Genomic DNA, 6,579 nt, shown 5'->3' on the forward strand with positions numbered 1-6,579 from the left:
ATAAATACGGCTTCTGAAAAAAACACTGGTAAGGGTGGTGAAAAGTGTTAGGCTGAGCCTTGGCTTTGCAGGGGGAGCACCTTCAAAGACCAGGGTATGAGAACAGTGGAGATGGGAAAGAGCTTTCTTGACAGTCAGTCTGAAAAGCTTTTCTGTGGAAAGCACAGGTAACAGGTGCACTCATTGGTTCTTATGAGTCTCTTCCAGCTCAGGATCTTCTCTGACCAATGCACATAGCAGTGGAAGACCAGAACTTTATAGAGGGCTGTTCCCCATGGAAGGAGGAGTCTTAACTGCTATCCCATGCTACATACTCATTAGGTGCTGCCAGTCCTCCACTGGCTCCTTGTTCCCTCTTCTCCCTAATACACCTTTTCCTCTTCACTAGATGCTCATTGCCCCAAAACTGTCCCGGGAATGGGGAACATACAGAGAAAGGGAAGGCTGTCCTTCAGCTGTGCATCACCCCAGCTCCCAGGGACAGATACATGGACTCCTTGCCTGGAGCAATCTTCCCCTAATTCTTTCAGAACAAGCCCTCCTGCTCCTGATTTCTCCTACTTTTCCTTCTTGCCTTTCCCACCTCATAGCAAGACTGGTTGGGAACCAGCATCCAGGTGAACCAGTTTGGGCAGAATGAGATCCCAGTCTATTGACCTCTGTACTCAAACTTCCCTCACCAAGAGGTGACTGGATAGCTCAGGTACATTTCTGAAAACATTGTAGGAAGAGTAAAGGAGACATGACTGGGAGAGATGGTTCTGCAAGGAGAGAAATCCGTCCAGGTTATGCCAGAAGCAAAGTGGGAATGTATGGGGAGAAGTCCTCACTGACTTAGCAAACCCAATGGCTGCAGCAAAAGACAGATGGCTGCTTAGGGCTGGGATGGAAAGGGCTCAGATGTGGTGCCATGCTAAACAGGGCTTAGCACTAGGCTCAGATCATTATTGGGTCTGGAGGCTTTACCTCCTCTCTGGGGCACCAAGAAGTGTATGACTGCTTTTGCTACCAGACAGCCACCAGGTTGCTCTGGTGATGCTGAGAAGTTTGCACCTTGTTTCTCCTGTGCTGTGATCACAGCAGTAAGGTGAGTCCTTTCCCATGCACTGGAAATACTTGTTTTGGAGCCTGGATATCTCTGACAGTTAATTTAGGCTGTGAGCAGGGACGTCATCCACACATACAGGATGTTTGTCTGCTCTCCTCTCTGCCAAGGTCCTTCATTAGTATTAAGGCCTGCAGGGGAGGGGACAGAATTAGTTTCTGACCAGCTCTGTCTTCTCCAGTCCCTCCATGCCATTTGCAGCCACTTGCAGGAAGGATGAAGGAATAATCCCAAGTCTGGATACCATAACACTGTAGCTACAAGACAGTAAAATAAAATAAATTCTTATTACTGGAAGGCCATTAACTCTTGCTTGAATGGTCTGCTTCAAAGTTTCAGTGAAATACCTCTTTCTAGCTACTAAATACTCATCCCTATTATCTGTGAGAGCTAAACCATATGCAGAGTTATGATTAAATGTGGGTGCTGCGACTAACTTCTGTTAATTCAGAGCATGACTATCAACTCAAAGCAGTAAGTGGTAAGAACATCTTTCTGTTACTAGAGTTTCAGGGTGGCATCAACTCTTTTGTGTGCAAAGTTTGGGTGAAGCAATTGACCAGGAAAGAAAACCCCACTGAACAAAACCAAACACAAGAACAAGAGACAAAACCAAGAAGAGAAGAAAAAATTAATGCAGTGTTGCATACATGTACTGTAAAAGAGGATCAGTTTGAAAGGGATTGGGAAATTTCACGGAAACCATCTTGTTATCTATGTAAGTAAAACCAGACCTAATTATCAGGCTGTGCTCAGTCATGTTGTTCCTGCTAGCAAAGCCCTCTCAGAAAGTGAGGGCTTTGAACAAAAGCCCTGAACAAAAACCAAGCAATTTTAGGGTTCCTCCTACCTGCAGAAAAATCTGAGGATGGAAAGGAAGAAAATAGTAGCCTTAGGAGGTACTTTAGCCTTCTAGACATTAGCTGGTAGTAGAGACCCTGGGACTGCTAACCAGCACATATTTGGCTATTCTGCAAGTTAAAGGATTATTTAATCAGAACAAGCCAAGTAATACAGATAATGCAGAAATTCACAGGTACCTTAAATCCATTTTTGTACTTTCTCTCTCAGCCCATATCTTTGGCTGTAGCTCAGGGTCTGGGCATCTGTACATAAATTGGTTTAAAGATCCATCTTCAGAAGTCTTGATGCTCAGAGTTGAAGGTGGAGATGATGAGAAGTGGAGCAAATTCAGTGAAGTCTTGCACACATAGAGTTACACCAGCAGACAGCCAAACCAGCCCCACTCCTCTTTAACTTATCCCTCTTTAATTTTATCTAACAATTCCCATGTTCAGGACCATCTAATGGGTCATGGTGGCTCTTGTAAAGGGAAGACGCTTAAATTGTGTCAACTTTGTACTCTGGAGATAGTTCCATTCACTCTGCTACCTGATGGGTAGTGATGAGAGACTTGCAGCAACCTCATTTGCTGGTGTCAGAAGGCTAAGCTAGCAGGTCTCCCATTTCCATGCATGCCTGAGGCACTGGTTCCAGGGCAGCAGTGCAGCAGTGCAGCAAGCCTCACTGGACAGACACACCAGCATTTAAGTCAAGGCATGGATCAGAACACAGGCTAAAAACCTCTGGGCATGAGCTGAGGCTCCTCTCCAAAGCTGTCACTCTTCAGGAAGCATTAAGCAAGAACTAGGGGAGTCAGAGTTAGAAAGCAACCCTCTAAGAGAAGCAGAATATAGCAAAGCTGGCAGCAGCCACAGACAGGCCAAGAGGCAGGATCATACCAGTGGATAGGAAGAACTGAAAAGGGAAGAGCCGGGACCATGCAGCAGCAGCATGAAGTGGCCTGAAAGCTGGATCTGGGAGCAGAAGATGCTGTACTCAAGAGTCTGCATGGGAAAAAAGCTATAGCTGAAAGGTAGCTCCCCAGCTATATTCCCTAGCTGAGCGTGTGCAAGTAAAATGGCAGAGGTAGCACTAGAAGCTGGTATTAACACCATCACAGCTAAATGTCAGAAGTAGCCTAGAGTGGGAATTTCACTCTGCAAAATGCACAGCTGTGAAATCCATCGACAAAACTGATGTCTGCTTCTATTAGTACCACAACAGCAGTTCGACCTAAATAGTAATTTCTGTTTGGCATTGAAAGACAAACAGGAATAAGGTCCAAAATATGAGTCATTAAAAATAAAAAAAGGCCAACAACATGTACTGTTCTCCACAATCAGCCCCTTCTCAAAAGAGGGCCAAAAGCTGTACATATTTTGGATTCTTCCATAGCAAATCTTACTGAAACTTCAGAATTTTTGGCTGACACCTTGATGACACCGAAATAGAGAGTCAGTCTATGACGCAGAGATTTTAAATAGACAGTGGTGGTCCTTACTAATTTCAGTAAGTGCATTAAGAAACACAGGCTCACAGTATTGCAACACCACATGTTGTACTTACACGTGGTAGTTTTGACTATAAAATCCTTGAATGCTTGGCGACCCCCTCATTGCCTGGCTCTGGTTTGGATTTTTTTGATGACCTTTTGGGTTATTACCCTGCCAAGAATGGAGAGTTGACAATGACCTACCAGTCACTGGTCCAGTCTTTCTAACATACACAAGTGGGAAAGAATCAGTGGAAATGCCTGAGACGCTCCTGTGTAGACTTCTGAGAGTGAAACCCCTAGTGCATATATGTAGCATAGTACTTCAAGATTACTTGAGCTTATTAGCTCATAATCATTTTCCCTAATTGCCACAGCTCCTAACTGAAATGTACTTACTATTCAAAATGCTTTCAAAATTACAAAGCTGATGCACTTGTTTGCTTACATCCTCAGCATGCACACCTTACACAGGACTGAAAGAAAACATATAGGCATCTGTGATCTCTAGTAGAGCATACTGCTCCTCAGCATCCAACCCTAGTTGGCAAGCACTTCTGCAACATCATGCTTAGTCTCACTTTAAGATGCTAAGCTTGATGTTAACTCTCTGTTTAGCTTAGTATTAAAATTAGTAATTTTTTCTTTGCTTGCTTCTTTGTTCAAGCAGTTGGAAGCAGGCAGCACCACCCAAATTCTTCATTACACCAGTGCCCTTAAAATGTTTATCTGTGTCAGCTTGGTGCTTGTAGTTCTAGTGTCTTAAATTGTTTTGCCAGGAAGCTGAACAGTGATGTTCTGTTCCCCTCTCTTACTCCCCCCAGTAAATTGTGTACTGTTTGTCTTCTTAACGTCATTTTAAAAATGGAGATTATTTATTTTAACAGCTATGTATTTTCATGCTCCCAATTTTAAGTCCCTAAAAATACCACAAAAAGTGCAGTCAGTAATCCTACAGCAGGCCATGTGCGTGCAGCTACCTCATTTACACAATCACAATAACCACACAAAATTCAATGCCCCATCTGGAAGATAGGAAATATTATTTCCTTTCTTCTACCTTTGTCTGTGTACATAGCTGACTCTCGAGGATAAGCAGAATCTCATTATGTTGGTGGATATATATATACACACATACACAATACATATGTTCACACAATACTGCATATAATTGGGGCCTGATTTCTGTTGGATCTGCTAGCAACTCTGGTAAATTATTGTACTTCAAATTTTGGCATGACATCTCTTGCCAACTTTGCCCATCCTTGCTATTTCCAGCTCAGGCTGATGGTTTTGGCTGGCTGCCTTCCCCGCTTCCCTGGGGAAGCACATCTGAGCAAAGACGCAGAACTTCCCCTCTCTCCCACCTGCCCATAGGTGTTCGGTGGGGCTTGAGCCAGGTGATGGAACGTAAGCCCTCAGCTATTTTCACAGGAAGAGGGGCAGATCAGGAGAACCTCGACCTCTGATGCACCCTGTGATGAAGAATGAAAACTGTTTTCCTCTCCTTCTGTCCACCAAGTGGAAGCAGAGGAGTCTCTGGAGAAGCACGAATATCCAAAGAATCCCCAAGACAGGGTCTCTAGGCAAAGTAGTACCACAACTGCAGGAGGAGCTGGGATATCACACAGGTCATGCAGCAGAAAAAAAGGGGGAAAGCAAATGCTTAGTACGAAAGACTTAAAATTAATAGTGAACTTTGGGTTTGGGGTTTTAATATCTCTTTGTTAGATGGGGAATGACTCCAGCATGTATTCACGTAGAGAACTCCTACATTACAAGCTACAAGGGACTCTGGAGGTGATCAGTTCTAAGCCTTCCAGCATACTGCTAGCTTGCTCCTGTTGGAAAAGACTCACCCCTAGGGTGACACAAACATGTCAATTTTTAAAAGATACAAGCTGCACTGAGATTCTGCACAGGAATTTACAAAACATATGTCTTAAGCATGATGTTCCATTTCTCTTCCTTCCCCAAAAACTGTGCCATATTAATGAGTGGAACTATAGACATTTCCAGGAGCATTTAGCATGCATTTGTTGGAAAAGCAGCACTGCCTTATTCTCCCCCTTATTTCTACAAATACAACCCCCTCTACTGCAGAGGGCTTGTGACAGCCCAAGAGCCTATGAGAGGCCATTTGTTAAAATGCTGGCTAAGAGTACTGGCATTGTGCAGAACTGCTTTACCAAGGGTGGGCAGGGGGCAGCTGGAGCCTGAGGCTGTTGTGAGGCCTCAGAGATGAGATGGAGCAGGGTCTGCTCTTTTCACTGGAGTACCCACCAGGAATTCCTGGAGACTACAAAGTAGCCCCTTAAAAATGTTTCCATCATTATTCCAGCCTGCAGCAAACCCTAGAAGTTGCTCAGCTGAAGCAACCAGTTACATTTTCTATTACTGTCTTCCAGTAACAGAGAAAATGTGCAGGCTGCAGCCACACTCAGGCACAGCTCCTGCTGCACAACGGGCTGGTTGTGGCACTGGCAGCAGGGAGAGAAAAGACAGCTGAGACAAGAGACAGGAGAAACCCAGGAAAGAGAGGAGGATACAGATGGCAAGGAATGAAGGAGCTGGGTTTGGGTTTTTTCAAGCTTGTTCCACTGTCAAGTTTTCCCAAGTATGGGTCATTAGCCCCTTCCAGTATTGCTTACTGTGAAAAAAGGCACATGGAAAATGACACACCTTTGAGAGCCAAGCTGCTCTCACTAGGCATTTGGTGACTTTTTGAAAACAAAATCTCAAGATATTTGCCACGTTTCCTGTCTGCAAAGTGAATCTATCATTCTTATAGCTTGACCTTTTTTTGAGTTACTACAGTGGATCCAGAATCTTTTTTTTTTCCTTCTTTTACTACTACTACTAGTAGCTCTTGATGGGTTCAAATTTCAGACAGCTTTCTCCAGAAACCAGGGTATTGCATAGGAAGTTATGCTACTGGGGAATAGCAGAGCTGCTTTCCATGTGTGACAGGAACTCCTGGTGACTATAAGTACTGCAGATGTGCATCTCCCTCAATAATTTTTTCTCAAATTCAGCCTACAAAAGTGAAATTTTGTGATTTACAGGCTGTTCAGGACTAGAGTGCCCTGCTGCTAAAGCTGGGGTTGGGACCCCTGTCAGGCCATAGAGAGCTGTGTTT

The sequence above is a fragment of the Sturnus vulgaris genome, chromosome 6 (assembly GCF_052056855.1).
Source record: "Sturnus vulgaris isolate bStuVul1 chromosome 6, bStuVul1.hap1, whole genome shotgun sequence".
NCBI classification, from domain to species: domain Eukaryota; kingdom Metazoa; phylum Chordata; class Aves; order Passeriformes; family Sturnidae; genus Sturnus; species Sturnus vulgaris.